General features: G+C 58.6%; 1 protein-coding gene across 5 annotated transcripts in view; it reads right to left on the bottom strand.

Moving 5' to 3' along the window:
- The window catches only part of SDK2 (sidekick cell adhesion molecule 2), a 168418-nt gene that overhangs the window by 96197 nt on the left and 50977 nt on the right, over positions 1 to 21244 (bottom strand). The window lies entirely within an intron of this gene.

The following is a 21244-nucleotide window of genomic DNA, read 5'->3' as shown; positions in this document are numbered from 1 at the left end:
GGGGGGGGGAGTTTATATAGGTCAGGGGAACGCTTCACTGCCCCTGAGCCCTGCGCCGACGGGGAGTAATGGAGCCTAATTCCCGGCCGTAATGGGGCAGCTTTGCAGATAAACCCCGCGAGAGAGCCCCTCGCCCTGCCCCAGGAAAATCCCCTTTTATGGACGCTGCCTTCTAAGCCCTGAGAAACCAAACCTGAACCCCTGCCAGGGCTCCACTCAGGTCGAGGGAGGCTGTTAGCGAGGGAGATGAAACCGAGGGGCAGCAAAGGAGATCTTAAATCTGTCGATTCGACTGCGTGTCCTTTGCAGCCCCCCGCCCCCAGGTGCTTTCAGCCGGCGAGGACGGGTTATTGATTAGGCGCCTTTCACCATCGGCCGGCTCAGCTGGAGAAGGGGAGGGGCCTGGCGTAATCTGTAATGAGAGGTGCTGGGGCACAAGCAATTTTCCCACTTTCATAGCTGATGCGGTAAAGCCAGAGGCAAAGCTCAGCCCTGGTGAGCCTGGGCACCAGTTAAGCTCTGGGAGGGGAGCAGGGGCCACGCCCGGAGGAGCGCTAAGAGCTGGTGTCCTGCGGGCCCGCGGGCGTGGCACAGGAGGGGAGGAAAGGGCAGAGGCCCCACACAAACGGGCAGGGGGCTGTGAGGCAGCTTGGCAGTGCCGGGCAAAGCCAGCGAGAGAGACACCGAATCCCCCTTCGCCTGCTTGGCTGCTCCGGGCCTGCTGGCCGTGCTGACAAGCCGCGGGACGGGGTGCAGGGACGCCTTGGGCCGACAGGGCGCGGCCCCGAGCAGTGAGCCGATGCAAGCCGCAAAGCATGGCCAGGAGCCCGGCTGGCCAGCGCCAGCTCCAGCTCCCCCTGACTGTGCTCAACTCTGGTTACGGGGGCAGCTCACCCCCTGCTGGGGCAGCCACTGCAAGGTTCCCAGAGCTGGAGGGGGCTGAGGACACAGTCTCTGTCCTGCAGCCTCCCCTGGCCCCAACTCCAGCCAGGCTCAGCTGACGGCGCTGTCTGGCTAATGCACACGGATGCCGCTGCGTCTCTGGGCTCTCGTCCCCGGGCATCGATCTTGCTCGCTCCACACCGGGCCTCTCCGCCAGCGTGACTCTGGTTTCCATTCCCCACTGGCTAGGCTGACTCGGTGGGGGCAGAGATGCGCATGACCCCCCAGCGGGCAGCGTGGCTGGGTTTGCTTCAGCTCCAACGACAGGTAGTAGCTTGGCCCTGGGAACAGTGGAGATTTTTTCACTTGTGCCCTTGTACGCAGGGGGCTCCAGCACAAAGGCTGGGCCTCTGCAGTTCCTGGCCCAGCGCCGCCCACCAGATCACGTGCCCATCTCATCAAGCTGCCAGGTCTTTGGGGCAGGGCCGGTCTGTGCAGCCCCTGGCACAATGGGGCCCTGATTTCTGCTGGGCCTCTCCATCTGACCCCTCAGCTCTGCAGGCTGGGGCTAACCCGGGGCCTGTTTACTCTGCTCTGCTGTTTTCAGCAAGATGTTCGGGAAGCAAAGAGCGACTCCGGCTTTTGGAACAGGAGGGCGAGGAGAGGGGAGGCGGGCGGGCGGGCGGGGCCAGACCGATGGAGGAGGGCAGCTAAGGGGCCTCTCAGACCAACACCCCAGGGCTCTCCTGGAGGGGGGGCAAGGAACCAACAGGAGTCGAGGAGCGTGCACGGAGGGCACAGGAAGCAAAGAGCCCCCTTGCGCCTGCACTCATGGGCGGGCAGCAGGGGTTGCAGGCTGACAGGTAACCCAACAAAACAGTGCCGGGCTTGGCACGGCCCCTGGCACGTGGAGTGCCAGGCTGGTGCTGGCCGGCCAAAGTGCTTGCGCAGGTGCTATCAGCAGAGAGGAGGCAAGGGAGACGGAGGGGAACCCTCCAAGGTACCCTCCCTGCCTGCCTCACACTCCCCTGTGCCCCCCTCACTGCATGTCCCCTGCCAGCCCCCAGGTTGGAGCCGGGGCAGGGGGGGTGCCCTCTCAGCAGAGCTGTGTGCGGGGCATCTTTGTTCTAGAGGCAAACCGACCTGATAAACCCACAGCTCAGCTGGAGCCCCTCATTCCCGACCCGCAGCCCCTCCTGCTATTCCAGCCCGGGGCTCCACGCAGAGGGGGATTTGGCTCCATCCCCAGCTTTACGCAGGAACGCGGCAGAGGCTGGGATGGGCTCAGCCAGCCCCTCATGCTGTGTCTGTATCGATGTCTCTGTGGCTGCCGTTAATCTTCCTGCAGCTGTTGGGAGCTGCATGCCACTGAGCCGGGGACCCGCGGGCAGCTGCAGGGTCTGACCCAGAGCTGCCTGGAAAGGGCAGCAAGCCCGGGAGACAGAGGTGAAGCCAGACACGGGCGGAGCAAGCACCCAGGAGAGGGGGGCATGAGAGAGGCTTGGGCGGTGTGGGAAGATGGGGCATGCAGCGGGCACGTCCCGACGGAGGGGGCTCTGCTCTGTACGGACACGGGCAAGGCAGTGTCAGGAAGACCAGCCCCCACGGCCACAAAGCCCCTTTGGGCTGCTCCAGCCTCAATCCAAACCAACGTTGCCTTGGAACCTTTTTCGAGGGACATTAACTTTGTTCTAGAGGCAAACCGACCTGACAAACCCACAGCTCGGCAGGAGCCCGTCACTCCCGACCCAGAGCCCCTCCTGCTATTCCAGCCCGGGGCTCCCCGCATCCCGGGCCTGCTGATGCACCTCGTTCCTAACACCCGCCCCCTGCACTATTCCAGTTCTGGGATGCCCCACACAGCTCTACTGAGAGGGCACCCCCCCGGTCCCGGCTCCAACCTTGAGCTGTATCCAACGGTGTCAAACCGAGTGGCAATTTCACGCCATGGGCAACTGGAATCCGCAATGAGATCCACCAGATTCATTTCCCCTCCTGGGCTCAAGCCAGAGGGGAGGGCTGGGAGCTGCCCCCAGGGTGCTGCTGAGGGAAAGCTGAAGGAGCCAGCTGAAGAATTCCCACTGCAAAGCGAGTGCTGGCACAGTGAGACATGGCCAGTCATTATTTGCTCCAGGACCTGGAGAGACTCAGACGCGTTCCAGATAATTGAGAGATGCTTTTCTAGCCAGAGGGTCCGCTGCAGGCTAGGGGACAACACTCCCCGCTTGGTTCTGCTAAAGCACCAGGTGGGGCAGGGAATCTGGCTGTGGCTGGAGGGCTGTCCCCAGGCGGTCAAAGGTCAATCCCGAATTCATTAGCTTGCATCTACTCATGCGAGTGAGCGAGAGTTATCGCAACACTTAAGGATTCTCTCAGCTGCTGCCATCCCTCCTGGCAAGCTATGCTTATTAAGTTACACAGAGACCAGACAGGAAGCATAGGACAGGGATAGCAGCTAGGATGCCTGGGTTCCAGTCCTGGCTTTGCTGCTGCATTGATGTGTGCAAGTCTGTGATGAAGTGGGATTGTTCTTAATGTTTCCTCTGAATACTGTAGGGGTGCCTCACTTTCCCCTATGCATTTCTTAAGTCTCTAGGTGGTGGGATAAGGGGGTGTAGTTGTTGCAGAGCACAGGGCCAGTGTAGATAAATGGCCGACACGCTGTCTCCTGGCCACTGATGGCCTGGGCCCTTCCCCCCTGCAAGGTGAGAGCTAAAGGGGTTGGAGAACAAAGGAATTTGGTGCCCTCCTGTCCTGGGAAAGGGACAAAGCCCAGAGGAGGAGGGGCTGGAGGGTGAGTCAGTTTGGGGCTGGCTGGGGACGAGGAGTGAAGTGCAGACGGGGTTGTCTGGCTCACTGCTCCCCAAAATGGACCCAGCTGAGGAATCCTGTTCTTTGTACCTACAAGCTCTGTTTTAGACCGTGTTCCTGTCATCTAATAAACCTCTGTTTTACTGGCTGGCTGAGAGTCACGTCTGACTGTGGAGTTGGGGGGCAGGACCCTCTGGCTTGCCTAGGACCCTGCCTGGGCAGACTGGCTGTGGGAAGCGCACGGAGGGGCAGAGGATGCTGAATGCTCCGAGGTCAGACCCAGGAAGGTGGAAGCTGTGTGAGCTTTTTGCCCTGAAGACAGTCTGCGGTGCCACAAGTACTCCTTTTCTTTTTGCTCACAGAAAGGAGACCTCACAAGAGTCCTGCCTGGCTTCGTAGGGAGCAGTTCAGAGCATCGCCTGGGGATTCTGTGACAGCGTCACAGGCCCGCCGTGCCTCAGTTTCCCCCACTGCATAACCAGGAGGATGTGGGGGGGAGGGAGGATGATCAGCTAACGCCCAGAAACTGTTTGTCTCAGGATTGGAGGTGCCCCTTTGTGTTCGATTCCTCCCAGGGTTACCAGGAGGAAACAGAAGCAAATAGGTGTGAGGGTCCCTAGGAAGCACCAACACAAATCCAGCGAGCCAGAGACCCCAGGCCAAGCACAACACTCACCCAGTCAGAGACAGGGCGAAGCTGCGTGGATCCGGTCAGCGCTACCACCACCACCACCACCGCTGGGATTTCCCCGCCAGCCCCCCCTGAGCAGGGAACGAGTCCCAGAAGCTACTGGCGAGCTGCTCAGAGAGGGCGAATGTGCAACCATCTCAGTCTGTGCACAATCCAACAGCATCAGCGACCACAGCTCTTTACCACCGTATTCTTACCAGCAGCAGCTGAGAGCCGGCCCCAGCGTGCTGGGTGCTGCACAGACACACAATAGCCGAGATCGGGGCCCCATCGGGCCAGACGCGGCCCCGGGTATGTCCAAACTTCAGTTTAACACCCCCGCTGGCCTGTATCAGCTGACCAGGCTCACAGGCCCGGGCTGTGGGGCTATAAAACCCATGTAGACATTTGGGCTCGGGCTGGAGCTGGGGCTCTGATCATTTTCCCAGACCAATGCCTCCCCACCCCACGGAGAAAGCCCGTCTCGGTGAGGCTGGTTCCCCTGCCGCAGCCCAGGGAATGGCCCCTTGCTCCTGTGCTCTGCTCCTGCAGGCCAGGAGGATGGAGGAGCAGCTGCTGCCCCCTTGCTGACCCCAGCCCCCCCTCTGGGCTCTGCCCTTCCTGGCGGGTATGGTCAGCAAGCAGAGACCAGCTCTGGTCCCTGCTCTGGCCCTCGGGGGCCCACGGGGGAGGCCGGGTTGCAGCCAGATAGCTTGGCCCATGGGTGCACTGAACACACACCAGGTCTGACAGGCGACTGCCTGTCTGCAGCCAGGGCAGTGAGTGGCTGGTCTCAGAACAGCCAGGCCCACCCCAGGCCAGGCCCCTTCCCTGCCAGCGTGGAAAGGGGCGGGTGTGGGCGTCAGCAAGGCAGCATGGCCCGGAGGAGGGGAACTCCGGCCTTTATGCAGATGATCCGTGAGCACAGGTGAATCCCTGCCCCTCTGTGCCTCCATTTCCCCTGGGAACAATGGGGAGAGTGGCCCTGGCTCCCAGCACTGGGTAGCGTTCACTATTGCTGTTCCCCGCTGCAGACCAGGAGCATGGGGCTGGGACACTGCACGGGAGGCAATGAGGTTGGGGTTGCTGACCCATCACTGGGCTCTACTCCTGCTTCAGTGTGTGACCCTGGGGGAAGGTGCCACCCTGCTCTGTGCCTCAGTTCCCCCCCCCCCAATGTAAAACAGGTTTCCATACAGCCCACCTCCTGCGGCGGGAAGGGGAATCATTCAAGTGCAAGGCCCTGCAGGATTATCCTCCCCCCGGCTGCCCAGGTTAGGTAGATTTATAGGAAGCGAAGCAGCCTGGCGCCTGCTTCCCACTAATTGATATTAATCAGGCTAAGAAACAGCTGGAATAGCGAGCGCAGCCTGTGCCGGAGCTCTGCTAATCGCTCAGCCGCTGCCCCTGCCATCTCCCAGTGTTCCCCAAGCAGTCTCCAAAGGGGGTGGCTGCCTGGACTTTTCAGTCTCATTTCAGTTGGGATTCACGGGTCCTGACTGCGCAAAGCCCAGCTCTCCCCAGCTGACGCTGGTTCCGGTGCGTCCCTTTGCTAACGTTCCTCTTTGCAAAGGGGGTTGTATACCCGTCAGGAGCACACGCACACACACGGGGGGTGTCCACTAGGGACCTGCACCAACCTGACTGCTGCAAAGCACTTTTTACACTGGTGAAAATACTGGAGGGGGAGAGGGTGTTGCATGAAGGCAGCTAAGCCAGTGCAGAGCAACTCTTCACATAACCTGGTCGGCGCCTCTGGGCTGACGTCCTGCCCAGCTCTCTCCCTGGACCCCTGCTGTAATGGGACACCAGCTGCCCCCGGGGTGGGGGGAGACAGGAGCCAGTGACTGTCTGCAGGCAACTGCCCCGGCTGCTATTGGGATAAGTGGGGAAAGTCTCATGTTAGATCTGTGCCCACCAAGTCGTGTGGATTTAGGCAGGTCTCACTGTCTAGCTAGCGCCCCTCCACTTGCTTCTACTGGGCCTGCTCCCCCCACTCTGACCAGCAGGAGGCAGCGCTAGGACCCGCTTGAAAAGGATGGAGTTTGGAGAAGATAACATCTCTCAGAAAGGGTCAGGCGCCGACCCCCACAGAGCTATCAGACATCCTGGGGTTAGATAAGCAGCAATAGACCCAGCACAAAGATGCAGAACTATTCCACTGACTCATCCTGCCAGCCAGACCAGGTGGGCCCTATCAGCTCCAGCCCTGGAGCATCGCTCTGACGCAAAGGGAGCTACCGGCGGAGATAGAGGAGATGCTGCAAGGAGAACCCCTAGACAAGAATAGAGTCCAAACCGTTATCCACTGCAATGTCTGTCAGGAAGACGTATTACAAGGCCAAGACCTGCTCCCATGCGGGATGGGTTCCCCCAATCCTGCTAAGGCCGCTGGAAACACTGAACAGAAAAACAGCAAGAGGTTGCTCTGAGTAACGTGGAGAACAGCAGCAGAGAGACAGTGCGTACGCTGGGTTGCTGGCTGAGGGGACAGGGGTTAGCATCTCTGGGAGCTCTCTTCTGCTGGCAGAGTGACTTACAGCCCAGCCAGAGAGCCCCCCTTACCCTCCAAACAGGGCTGCTCCTGGCAGCGGCTCAGCTCTGACAAGCAGCTCTGGCATTCTCCTCAGCTGAGAGTTTTTAAATCCGCTTGCGTGTGGGGCGAAGAAAGAGAGAGGATAATCAGGGAGGCGTTGGTGACAAGCGTGATCTCTATCTGTATCAGCTCCATAAACGGCTCACTGCAGCCCTGTCTACACACACGCTCATTACACGGACACAATCATTACATGCACACACACACGCTCATTACACACATGCACATGCACACTCATTACATGCACACACACGGACATGCTCATTACACACACATGCTCACTACATGCACAAACGTGCTCGTTACACACATGCACATGCTCATTACACAAATGCGTGCACATGCATACGCTCATTGCATGCACACACATGGACACACTCATACATGCACATGCTCATTACACACACATACTCACTACATGCATGTACACACTCGGGCTCATTACACACACATGCATACATGTACTCATTACACACATGCACACACTCATTACACACATATGCTCATTACACACACACACCCCGAGAGAGAGATAGGCTCATTACACATACACACACACACACACACGCATGCACACACTCATTACAGTGACTCCAGCACAATAAACCACTTCAGCAAGGGACAAAAATACCCCACCTCCAGCCCATGCCGAAGAGCGAAATGCAGCAAGCAGCCGGTGGGGCTCATGGGAACGAATGGACACCAGCACTGATCCCCTCGCTCTGGCTCAGGCTCACACCGAGTGCGCCTGCTGCAGCCTTTATGGAGCCCGCCTGGGCACACCAGCCAACACGTTGTGGGGCGCAGTCCCCGTGGACAGATGCCTCAGTGCTTGAGCTGGTATAGATGGGGCAGATTCTCTCCTGGCTGAGCTGCAGGCCTGAGAGCCAGGATGTCTGGAGTCTATCCCCAGCTCTGCAACTGCCCTGCTGGGTGACCTTGGGCAAGTCACTTAAAGCTCTGCCCGTGCCTCAATTTCCCCAGCGGTAAAATGAATGATAACAACCAGCATGGGGAGGGACGAATGATAAAATGAAAGATAACAACCACGGGTGGGGAGGGATGTTCCGGGAGGGAACAAGGTGGATCCACGGGCATTTCTCATCTCCAGGCTCCTATTAGGTGGTTTCACTAGATGTGCCTAAGGTGCGGGGGGGGGGGGGGGAGCATTGGGCGCAGTGGGAGGCAACTCTTGACTCTTGGAGCATTCGCCCCCTGGCTGCTGCCAGCACCAGGGCAGTGGCTGGAGCCGGCTGACACTCCCAGCCCGTGGGCAGCCAGTCCTGTGCCCAGAACCCCCGCGACGCTTCCACTGGTTTTGCAGAGCCGTCCCTGGTGTTTGGCATTTGCTCTCGGCCAGCGGGCCGGGGAGGCCAGGTTCAGTATAACAGCTGCTGGCTCTGCAATGCCCCTGCCCGGGGCGGGCATTGCGCTCTCTCCCAGCACGCAGAAGGGAGCAGATTGTGCTTGCTGGAGGCTTTCCCAGGTGCATGCGGTCAGGGCACCATCCCAGCTGGGCATGCAGCTGCCTTGACAAGTCTGGGATCCCGCTGACCTCGGATCAGCTCTGACAGGAGCTTCAGCGAGAGGAGAGGAGAGGAGGGGAGGGGAGGGGAGGGGAGGGGAGAGGCACGCCGCAATGACAAGAGGAAAATGTGACAGTGGTAAATACCATGCACACGCCTGCCCTCCACCCCTGTCAAAGAAGCCCCTTGCTTGGGGGGGCTAGGCATGCCCCTAGCTGCCTTCCCAGCCCATGGAGCTGAAGGAGGGGAGGGTGCAGGTCCGGGGGAGATACAATGTGCCCATCTCTTTCAGAGGATCTCAAAGCACTTTGTGGACATCGGCCCAGTCCCGCCATGGCCCCTCCTCACCACTCCACTAGAGCCAGCGTCACGCATTCACATTGGCACAGCAGAGGGAGGGGCCTCATCAGGGAGAGTCCGGATCATTATGTGCCCAGGGGAGAGGGTATAGTCTCCATTTTACTGGAGGGAAACTAAGGCAGAGAGCAGGCATGAGCCGGGGAGTGAAGAGTTCACAGGATCCTTGAGAAGAGACCCCAGGAATCTGGGCACCCAGACCTCTCCTCCAGCTACTAGGCCACACTGCTCCCTTGCTGACAGCGAGAGAAGTGTCTTCGTCACATTACAGCAGTTCACATGCCTAGAGCTGAGACACACGAGGGGGGCTCTGCACAAGCTCCCCACCTCCACCTTCACCTCCCCCAGCTGCTGTAACACAGCCTGTCTGCGGCTCTGCTGCCATGATGGCAGTTCCTTCCTGACCCCGGCTTCTGCCCTGAAGCATGCGGATCCATAACAAACACTGGCGGCAGCTGAGCTGGCCCGGCTGCAGATGCTCCCCTCACCCCCCTTGCAAATAGCCAGTGACTGCTTTGCAATTGGACCAGGCTCCTGGCCTCCATCACACTTGCAGCAGGAAGTTCCATGAGTGATTTATATAACCCCCTACTCATCCCAACCCAGCAATCACAGAAAAGCGTCCCTGCAAGAAACCGCACAAACACGGTCTTTCGGGGTTGTTTCCCTCCTGCTCAGGAGCAGCTGAGCCTCAGAGCAGACCCAGCCCTGCCACACAAAACAGAGCCAGAAAAGCCACATTCTTCCCCCAGAGCAACCCCCAAAGCTGGCAGAAAGGTTTGGAGCCGGGCCTCCCAGAGCTCGGAGATTCAGCGTCTCACCTTCTGACCCTTCAGTGAGGCAAAAAGGGCAAAGAAAAGCAAATTCCCTCCTTTCCCCTGTGCACGAGGGGCCATTAAATCTGCCCTGGCACGGCGCCTACGAGCATGGGCTACCCCCCGCGAAAGGCCCAAGGTATGCACCCCTGGGCATTACCAGCAAGCGCAGCATCTGGAACATCTGTCCCACAAGGAACAGCGCAGCTCAGGCTAAAAGCCTGCGTTCTATTTATACCAGTGCTCCTATCCAGGGAGATGGTTAAAAGCCAAAACGACTCCAATGCCAGCAAAGCGGTCGTAATTGCAAGCAGACGGGGACGGGGGAGGAGAACCAAGTCTTGGGAGTGGATCTTTCTGAGGTCTCTCCTCCCAGGGCTCTCAGCTGCCTTCCACCATCCCTTCCCCAGCCAGGGTTGGGTGGGCCGGTCTCCCTCCGGGGGCCAGGCCCGTCTCCCTCCGGTGGGGCAGGCCCCTCTGCTCAGAGCCGGCTGGGTCTCAAGGTGCCGATCACGTGAGGGACAGCAGGATGCAGCGAGGTAATGGTGCTAGCCCAGCAACAGCGCAGCGCCCCAGCAGCTGGAGAACACGTGGACGCAATGAAAACTCGGGGGGTAATTGGACCATAAAGCCTCAGCCTGTTAAATCAATAGTGCAGGCCCGCTAACGTATCAATTCCCTCCCAAGAGCTAGCAGCCAGGGGCTCCCCCAGCAGGAATTTACAGTGCAAGCCGCATGGAATGATCAACACGCCCCATCCAGGACCTCATCCCAGGGCTGAGCTGGGGGGGGTCACAGCTGGGATAGCGGGGGGCTGTGGGTCGGGAATGAGGGGCACCAGCAGAGCTGGGGGGGGGAACCCAAGGCTGGGATAGCAGGGTGGGGTGCAGTCTGGATTGAGGGGCACAGCCAGGAGCCAAAGATCCCAGAACACTTGCTGGGTCCGTGGCAATTTCCCCCCTCCCCATCCTGTTGTGCAGGGTGCAATTTGCTCACTTGGCTGCCACCTGCTCACTGCGTGTCTGGGCAGGGGTGTTGGCCTGGTTTGTTCAGGAGGCGATGTAAGGGATTGTGACTAGGAGAAGGAGTGGGGATGGGGGCTCTGGATGGGATTTGGCTGGGCAGCCGGAATCCAGCTCACGGTGCCCAGTGCCAGCGGAACCCTGGACTTGAGAGGCAAAAAGGGGAGGCCAGATTTCCTGACGCCACTTGTTCTGGCAGTGGGCAGGGCCCTCTCCTCAGTCCCCTGGATCTGGACCAAGACCAGGACAGCAGCTCCCCAGCAGCTGAGCAAACACCTGTGAGCAAGGAAACCGCATGCAAAAAATTCCATCTAAATCCCACTGGGGGCGAGGCTCCCGGCCACTGTCCCAGCAAGCTCCGCCGGGCCTGAGAGCATGGCTGGCCCCTGGTCCAAGGCTCCTCCAAATCTCCACGCTCCCAGTCTGGGGGAGACTCTCTGCATCCATCGCTGGGGCTCACTGCAGCCTGGGCCGCCCCCTGCCATGGCCTTTGCCACCGGGCTTTGGCAGCTCCCCAGTGGCCCTTGAGTTGCAGGCTCCCTCCAGCAGCACCAGTGCACCAGCACCTGAGCTGCGGCGTGTTTGCAGGGGCCCAAGGCAACTCTTCTCCTTCTGTATAGCCCCATCCAATCACAGACCTCCAGCTTCCCAGCATGCACCACGCTGGTGTGGGCTACATGCCAGGGAGAGGGAGGGAGGTGTGCCTGGTTGCTGAGCTCGCTGCATGGCATTGCCCACAGGGAGCTGAGGAGCCCCTTGCCAATGGGCACTGGGGGCAGAGGGGCGCCATCACCTGCAGGGTCCGCGTGTGCGTGTGTCACACAACCCCCCCGTCTCCTATAGAGTCACCGCTTCTCAGGTCAGACGGGACCATCCAGTCTGACCTGCACAGCACAGACCAAGGACACCCCTGAATTAAGTCCTGGCTGAACCAGAGCAGAGCTTATAGAAAAACATCCAATCGCCATGTAAAAGCTGCCCAGGATGGAAAATCCACCATGACCCTCAGTCGATTGGATGGCCACTGCCATCATGTTCCCCCCAGCACTAGTCTGAATGTGTCTAGCTTCAGCGGCCAGCCACTGGACGGCGTGAGACCTTCCTCGGCTTGACGGAAGAGCCCGTTATTCTGTATTCATTCCCCATGTCGGTACTTCCAGACTGGGATCCAGTCCCTTGTGAACTGTCTCTTTGTTAAACCAAATACATTGAGCTCCTTGGGTCTGTCCCTGTAGGGCAGGTTTTCTAACCCTTTAACCCTTGGCTCTTCTTCAACCCCTCTCCAATGTATCAGCGTCGAGAATTGTGGGCCCCAGAACTGCACATGGGATTCCATCCGCTGTCTCGCCAGAGCCACATCCAGAGGTGAAAGAACCTCTCCGCCCCTACCCGAGATTGCCCCGTTGACGCATCAGCCAAGGATCACATTAGTCCGTTTGGCCACAGCGCCATACCTGGAGCTCTCGTTCATCTGATTATCCACCATGATCCCCAAATCGTTTCCAGCGTCCCCGCTTCCCAGGAAAGAATCCCTCATCCTGTCTGCACGGCCTGTGCTCTCTGTTCCCAGACAGATACATTTCCATGTAGCCGTATTGCAACACACATTGTTTGCCTGTGCCCAGGTTACCAAGTGATGCAGATCGCTCTGTCTCTGATCTGGCCGCTGCATTATTTCCCACTCCCCCATGTTTGTGTCGTCTACCAACTTTATCAGGAATGATTTTAGGTTTTCTTCCAGGTTAACCGGGGTTGAGCCACAGTGTGTCACAGAGATGCCCCCATCCCCCGCCCCCGTCGGGGCAGGCACGTCAGCATAACACAGACCCACATGTGCCACAGGGTAAGGGTGGAACAAACAGGTCGCTCATTCATAGTCACTCCATTCTTCCCTTCCCTCCCCAGCCCAGCGCACAATGGATTTGCCACCCTGTCCGGTCTCACACACACACTACCAGCTCCGATACCTTTGGCCTCCAGCCATTTTGCTGAGGGCTGGATCGAGGTTTTGGCTCGGAGCAGGGGCAGGCAGCTTTGAGCCTGTGATGTGTCTGCAATGCACGATCAAAACTGCATTTTGCTCCGGATCAGGCAAGGATTCCTCCAGCTGGGCCAGCCCCCTTTCCCTGCCAACTTGAGGATCAAGCCCCTCCGCGCTGGGGAGAATCCACCAGAGAGGGAACCGGGCTAGCGCCGCATCCAACAGCAGCTAACATGAGCAAAGCCAGGAAAGTGCAGCTCAGACAGCAAGCGCAGCCTACATCTCACAGCTGGGTCCCACCAGCCGTCGCCCTGCCCAGGGTTGGCCTTCCACGTCAGTGGAACCCCCTCTCTTGGGATGCTCGCTCCTGCCTGTTGGAAGGGGATGGTCTGCATGGTGCACGGAGCCGGAAAAGCAAGCTAGATTTTTTGCCCACTGCACCTTTAAATCTCTAAGCAGCCACTTTGGCCTCAAAAATGCCACAGCCTGTGACAGAGGAGACACCCACACTGCGCTCTCTCCACAGACACTTTATTTCTGTTCTTTCTTGGGGATGATTTTCTTTAAGACTCTTTGGAAGGGGGAGCTGGAGAAGGGAGCCAACGAGGAGGAGGAGGGGGGCAAAGGCGCGAAAATCCCGTGTGACCATTGACCACCATCTGCCACATGGACAGACAAGATGCCCAACGGCCACCATCCATCCCCAGCGCCATCCAGCCAAGTAGCCCACACAGCGGCTATGTTGGTCTTCCCGCCTCACCCCCATTTCTTCTCTCCCTCATCAGGTATCAAGTTAAGTCGCTTTGGCATCAAAATATCATCAGAGCCACACAGCTTGGAGAGAGATTAAAAACCAATAAAGAGCGAGCGAAATCCTCCGCTATAATTACCAGCCCTTAGCCGCCAGCAGTGAGAGCAACGGAGGGAAAAAAAAAGAACTGCACTAAAATTTTAATAGAAACCACTGCATTTAATTTAACGACACATTTTTTTCAATTACTAGAATAATTGTTTTATTCATAAATTGAGTTTCCATAAAGAGGGTCATTTGCCTTTGTTTTTATTATTCATTTGTGCAACATATTCGAGCCATCACTCCCTGGCGCTGAGGCAACTTCGAGGAGAGGGGATGCGCATCTGGAGAAACAGGCAGCGCCGGCACAGCGAGCATGGGGAGAGGAGGCGTGCGCAGGCACGCACACACGCATATATGCCGGGGTGGGGTTTATGGGCATATGTGTGCATGGACGCACAGACGTGTCTATGAGCATGTACACATGCATGCCCACAGGCAGCTGGAGGGGGTGTCACACGCATGCATAGATCTATATATGCACGCACACACATCTGCCGAGGAATTAAAGGGTTAAGCCCTTTGGCCTCCACCGAGAGCAGGGTTCGAATCCTGTTTCAGATCCCACATTTCTCAGCCCCTTCTCCCCGCAGGGCTCCCGTTCGCACCAGAGTGCCTGCATCTCCCTAAGCAGAGCCCGAGGGCACAGCCTGGGGGGTGGCAGTTCAGATCTCAGTCCAGCCCCACAGCTCAGGAGTCTGCTGAGCCTCCTCTTCCCTCCACTCCAGCGGGAGCCTCCCTGGAAAATGGATGTCGCACCAGCGCCCCTCCCCCAGATCGCCCCCTGCTGGGCCCTCCGCAGGACAACCAGGTGCTAACCTCATGCTGGGAAGGGGCAGGTTGCAGAATCCAAAAGGGGGGAGTCCTGGAAAAGCCCCTCAGACTCCCAGACACCCGCAGCCCACATCAGAAGGGAGAGCCTAGCTCCTCCCGCCCATGTCGCGAGGGGATTGGCTGCACACAACAGCGTCGTGGCGAGTCTCTGCCACGCTGCTGCCCGTGGCCACAAAGGGGGTGCACGCCCCGTGCTCCCAGAGTTCCCCCCAGGGCGCCGCAGGCTCTGCGCGCTCCCAAAGCTGACCTGGGGCCGTCCTTGGGCGGCATGGGATCCGGGGGTCTGGGAGGACTTGGCATGTTCCTGGCCCGAGCCCTTTCTGCGGCCTGGAGAACAGTCTCACCCCAAACGTGCTTCCCCTTGGCAAAGCCCGTCCCAGCAGTGTCTGTTCCCCTCTCCCCGCCCCCTTCTCCGAAGCCTTATTTAGCCAGCTGGAGTTGTTCCAAGTAACAATACTGCCCCTCTTCTAAAAATAGCTCGGCAGCCGGCGCTAGGCATACGGGGGCCTGCTCCCAGATGTGACCTTGCTTGGCCGGGCTGCCGGGTTCACAACTGCACGCTTGTTTCCTTGCCCCAGGCGAGCCGAGCGCCCGCCAAGTGCGGATAATCCAGCCCCTCTGGCTGGAGAGCTGAGCCAAACCTCACTTCCTGAGCCTTAACTCAGCTCCCAAAGCAAAGCTCCCCTTCCTGCCCCCCTCCTCTATGCATTCGGGAGTGTGTAACAGCCATGCTACTGCCGGTATGCATGCACACATGCGTGCAGGCTTGTCAGAAGTTATTTAACAAAACCCCCACATTTAAACCAACTAGTCAAGTCATTTGGTCCTTTGGAAAAACCCAGGCAAGGGCCATCGAACCTCAGTGCCCGAGAAGGGATGGGCAGGAAGGATCGGCTTTGCTCCCCTTTCTAGTCCATGGACTGCATTGTCCAAATGGCACAATTAACCTGTGGAACTCGCTGCCACTGGATACCGTGGAGGCTGAGAGCTTTGAGGAGCTGGATATCACTACCCCCCTTGCTCAGGAATTCCTGTGGCCCCATTGCTGTAGCACTGAGCACCTCACCATCTGTAACGTGTTTATCCTTGCAACCCCTGCACGGCAGGCCAGTGGTCTGATGGGGAGCTGAGGCCCAGGGGAAATAAATGACCTACCAGGGGACATCTGTGTCAAAGCAAGGAATAAGAAAAGGGGTACTTGTGGCACATTAGAGACTAACAAATTTATTTGAGCATAAGCTTTCGTGAGCTACAACATGCATCCGATGAAGTGAGCTGTAGCTCACGAAAGCTTATGCTCAAATAAATTTGTTAGTCTCTAAGGTGCCACAAGTACTCCTTTTCTTTTTGCAAATACAGACTAACACGGCAGCTACTCTGAAAGCAAGGAATGGCACTCTGGTCTCCAGAGCCACGGGCTAGAGCCCTCACCCACTACACCGGCCTTTGCACAGGCAGCTAGGATGGGGGTACGGGCAGCGAGAACGGCCAGAGAGACACAGGGTAAAAATAACAACCAGGAAAGAGAAAAACCTCATGCTTCAGGGCACGAGCCAGCCAGGAAAAGAAGGGGTCAGGAAAGTGTCCCTGGGGCAGGTGATCCAAATTCTCGCACCTGCTCCCGAAGCAGCCAGCTGAAACGGACTGTCGGAGCCTAGATGGATCCCCAGCCTGACCCATTTCAGCCGAGTCTGGGAGCTGAACCAGGTGTCCCTGGGAGAACAGCAAGTCCAGGATTCAGAGAGCATGCATAGACCCCCCCACCCCCAGCCCGAGCCCCTGCTGGCTCTGCCGCACAGCATAGCAGAGGAGGTTACCACACCAGGCTCTTCCAGGTCACCCCTCCCGTCACCTCGCAGGTGCCCAGAGAGCCAGAGAGTGAAGGTGCCAGCGGAGGAGATAAGGTCAGGGACCGGAGCGTGTTCAGCTGTGTCATTGCTCTGGGGCCAGCAGAGCCCTGCACTGTGCAAGTTACATTTGCTGCTTGGTAAATGTCAGCGTGCAGTTAGGAGCCATTAATTTTTCATCAGCTGTTGGTCGAGTAATCGCGCTGATTAAATGGCACATGTCCGTGTGTGTGTGTGTGTGTGTGTGTGTGTGTGTACACACGGCTACAGGCCATGGCAAGGAGTGTGTGTGTGTGTGTTTGCAATCCTGGTGGCTGTGGAGTAAAGCTGGGAACCGCTGGCCTACGCTCCCCGTCCCCTCGCCCGCCCAGCCTGCAGGGCCCATCTGTCACCGCGGTGTCAGTCCTGGGGCGATGCCCCAGAACCTGACCGGGTTATTTCAGCCTCGGTCTCCTATCGATTTATTGAGTCTTCTGCAATGATTTTGCTGACGCCTGTCGGCCTAAAACTTGGGAAAAGGGAGGAAAGAACCAAAAAGCTCTTTTCTAGCACATTTCAAGAGCCCTGCCAGAATTTTCATCTCCCCAGCCCAGAGCCTGCAGCCTGGCTTTATGTGGCACATTTCAATGGCAAATCCTTTATCCGAGCCCATGCGCTGCAGAATCCGCCCCCCTCAGTACCGGAAAATTTTCTGGCTTTTTTGAGTACAAGACAATATTGTTCCAGACATCTCCAGCCTCCTCTGATAGCAAAGGAAATCTCTCCCCTGCCCCCACTTACGGCTCCTTCCGCTTCTGCACCATGCAAAGGGAGAAGTTTTCCTAAAACACTTGCCTGCGGAGTTTGTCACTGACAAGGCGGCAGGGGGAAGAACAGAACCACTCTGGCCAAGTCTTTCCCCTGCTCTTCCCAGAAGGTGGGCTGCCCGAGGACAGGTGGAGGGAACGAGCAAAACTTTTACTTACCCAGTTCTACTGACGCCCTTTAATCTAGTCTGCAGCACCCCTGTTATTCCAGTTCTGGGCTCCTCCAGACTCCAACAGCTGTACTGGTGCCCCTCAATCCCGACGGGCAGCCCCCACTATCCCAGCCCTGACCTTCCCCCAGCTCTGCCAATAGCCCTCAATCCTGACCTGCCATCTTCTGCTTTCCCAGTTGTGAGACCTGCCTCAGCTCTGCCTGCAGCCCCCTGCTATCCCAACCCTGAGATCCCCCCAGCTCTGCCAGTGCCCCTCAATCCTAACCTGCAGCCTTCTGCTATCCCAGTCGTGAGACACCCCCCCCAGCTCTCCCAGTGCCCCTCACTCCCAACCCGCACCCCCCTGCTATCTCAGGCCTGGGTTCTCCTCTCCCATAGCTCTGCTGACACCCCTCGATTCTGACCAATAGCCCCCCTACTCTTCAAGCCTTGCCCCTCAGTCCTTCTCCAGGCCTCGTCTCCCCCTGTAGCTCTAGTGCCAGTGCTGCCCCGTCAACAGAAGCAAAGTGGGAGTTTTACATGGGTCACCACTGTATCGCCTCCCCCACCTCAGAGCTGCCCCGTCTACACTAGCCTTTTGCTGCTAACTAGCGTAGACGGGACCCGTCAGGCCATGCAATCAGAGCTCATCCTGACCCCGAGCTTCCTTCTCCTTGCACAGCTGGAGAGCCAAAGACTGGCTGGAAAACCAAGACTTGTCAGCAATATCTGTTTGAAAAGGGTTGTTTTGTCCCCCTCTTCCCGTAGTCCACGAGTGGCAAATCGCAAAGTGAAAGCTCCTTTTACTCCTCTCTAATCTTCCTCGGTCACACAAAACGCCACCGGCAAAACCAAACCTCGGCAAATATTTGCTAAAGAAAAAAATGTAGCTGGAGGGAAGGAACTTGTTTATTTTTTATGCATTTGTTAAAGCAACGAACATTAAAGAAAACTTCGCCGTGCAGAAGCCTCAGTTCAAAGATCCAGCGGGGAAAACGCTTTGCACTTGGGGCCGGCACCGGCACCCTGCCTACACAGAGTCGGCATTAGGCTCAAACGTTCGGCGCGCTTGCTGTGGGAGAGGTCGTTATTTTAGAGATGTTTTTGGGGTGAATGTAAGGCTAGTGACGGGGACAGCCCCTCTCCCCCGCCCTGGTTCTGCCATGCACCCCACGGCCTGCCAGCTGTCAAAGTCCTGGGACCTTACACGGCTTTGCCAATGCACCTTAGCTCTGACTGACAGCAGCTATTGCTGTGTCTACACCGACTCCCGGCTGTACCCGACAGTGCTGCCAATGCACCTCGCTCCGGATCGACTGAAGGGATCGGGGGGCAGGGGCGGAGGGGCGGACCTGAGGGGTCTTCCAGGGGGACGCCCAGAACACGACATTTATAGAGCGGGGGAGGGGTAATGAGAGCAAATCTTGGGGGGCAGGGACCCCTGGATTCCTCTTTGCAGACCACAGGAACTGACCTCAGTGCCCTGTCTCTGCCCTCCAGCTGCCTGTGACACATCTCTGCTCAGCAAGCCGGGCACAGGCAGGGCCATAGGAGGGCACTGCCACGCTGGGCAAAGAAGGATTTCGAGCCATTTGCAGTTGGGCGCAGAAAGGCAGGGCCAGTGTCCCTGTTACAGATGGGGACCGAGGCCCAGGAATTATTGGCCGGGTTCTCCAGAGAGCCCAGCTCCCAGTTAGTCACCAAAATAAGTGACCTGTCCAAGTTCACTCAGGAACTGACCCCAAATCTCCTGACTCCCAGCCCAGTGCCTTCCCCCCTCAACCCTATCGCGGAGGGACGTGCTCAGACCCCTGGGCTTCTCTGGTGATGATCTACCCAGCCAGCGAGGGGCTCGTGCGTGGTACAAGCCTGGCCCATAGGAGCTGCACTGCGACCTAGCAACTCCCTTCCCAGTGACCATGCGTCAGAGGGGCTGGCACCCCGCGGGCAGGGACGGAGGGGGATGCAGGGTAAGAGCCCACATGCCCCAGCCCTGCTGGAGTTCTCTCTCCTGAGCGGTGCCAAGGCTGAGTTGCCCCGGCAGGAAGTCTAAGCCCCAGCCATGGCCTCAAACTCCAGCTTCCCGCCTGCCTCCGGGGCCATTAGTTCTGTGCAGAGCATTCAGAGAGCTCAGGCAATTCCAGGGGCCGTGCCAGCCGTGCTCCTAGCAGCCAAGCGTAGTGCTCACGCAGGCGCTTCGGCCACTCCTTATCCCCCTCAGACCCATCGGGAGGTCAATGCCAGCGGCCACGGAAAACATGGCCAATCCTACGATAACAAAGCGGGTCCCGCGGCCCCGGCCAACGCTACAACAACAAACCAGGGCCCGCGGCCCCCGGCCAACCCTACGATAACGAACCGGGGCCCACGGCCAACCCTACGATAACAAACTGGGGCCCGCGGCCAACCCTACGATAACAAACTGGGGCCCGCGGCCACCGGCCAACCCTACGATTACAAACCGGGGCCCGCGGCCCACGCAGCACTACGACACCAGCCAGGCGGTCCAGGCAACGGACCGAGAAGAATAAAACAGAGAGAGCTCTCCTGGGGCCGCCGTGTGCAGGGAGTACGCTGTCCATCCACACACGACTGTCCAGGGCTGAGGTGTAAGTGCCCTGTAAAAGCATTAGAGCAATGGGCAGGCTGGTGGGCAGAGAAGGTCCTGCCATCACAGTGCTAAGCAGGGTGGCACCGAGCTCAGGTCGACGCTGGCTCAGCCGTGCCGCAGCCTCTGAGCGGGGAGGGTGAGGAGCATCCCTGCTGGCATGAGTCTCAGTGGGGTGAGTCCCCTGCAGAGCCAGGCTGCCCCCCACCCTTGGGGCTAGCACGGAAGAGGAGTCTTTCTCCCTCCCCTCACTGGCATCTGTGCCAAGGGTCTTCATTAGCGCTGCTCTGGCTCTGCCTGCTGCTCTCAAAGCGCTTCCTGGGCGAGAGGAGGCAGGATTCATTTGCATAGCTCACTCTGCCTTGATTGATCCCGTTGGAACCATGCAGCCGAGGTTGAAAGAACCTCACTCTGCCACCCTCTTAGCCCGGCTGTGGATTGACAGCGCCGGATTCCACCCTGCTGCGAGTGACCGGGAGCTGGGGCACAGGGGTGGGGAGAGATCCGGTCTCACCCGCACCTTGCTCAGACCCACGTGCTCTGGGCCCAGCCACGCAGGAGACCCGGCCCTGGCCTCTCCTCCCCGCATGAGGCACGGACATGGCCGCAAAGGCGCAGCTTGCAGGAGAAGGAAAGAGGAAACGTGCCGTGCCATAGTCTGCCCCCTGCACTCTCACTAGATGGGCCATATCTACCAGTATGGGACCACTGCTGGTGTAGTAGTTCACTAGTGAGTGTGTGTTACAGGTCCCAGCCATGCCCGATCCATAGAGAGGAGCCTGTCACAGCCCCACCTAGACCGCAGGTCCAGGTGCCCCATCCCCCATGAGATTTTTGCTCTGTAACGCCTGCCCTTCTCCGCTCCTCTCCCCTCGGCAGGGGATGACAGCAGGCGGCAGGAGTTGGTGCTATCTCTGCAGCGTTGGCAGCAGCTGGCGCCGCCGGCTGGTACAGTTACCCACGTTGCTCTCACTAATGGACACACGCTGGCAGCCGGGCATTGGACGTGACAGGGGGGCGGGGGGTTTGAAGAACTCAGGGGCTGCAGGTCAGGATTGAGGGGCATCGGCAGAGCTGGGGGGTGGGCTGCGGGTCAGGGTTGAGGTGCATCAGCAGTGTCGCATATGTGGGCAGTTTGCCCAGGGCCGGGCTGCACTGTGCCCTGTTTGGAACCACATCAGCAGACCCGCTTCCTCTCATGGCTACAAGCCACCAAAGCCAAAAAAACAGCCGGAGCTAGTGTCATGGAGTCCCCGGGTGATGCTCTGGAACTGCTCCCTACGAAGCCAGGCAGGACTCGGGGGAAGTCTCCTCTCTGGGAGCAGCCTGTCTGCAGGACACACAGCTCACCCGGCTCCCCCCTTCCTGGGTCTGACCTCGGAGCATTCAGCATCCTCTGCCCCTCCGGGCGCTTCCCACAGCCAGTCCGCCCAGGCCGGGTCCTGGGGAAGCCAGAGGGTCCTGCCCCCCAACTCCGCAGTCAG

Source organism: Dermochelys coriacea, chromosome 14 (assembly GCF_009764565.3).
Source record: "Dermochelys coriacea isolate rDerCor1 chromosome 14, rDerCor1.pri.v4, whole genome shotgun sequence".
Classification (NCBI taxonomy): domain Eukaryota; kingdom Metazoa; phylum Chordata; order Testudines; family Dermochelyidae; genus Dermochelys; species Dermochelys coriacea.
The sequence above is the reverse complement of the archived record's forward strand: the minus strand, read 5'-3'. Positions and strand labels throughout refer to the sequence as shown.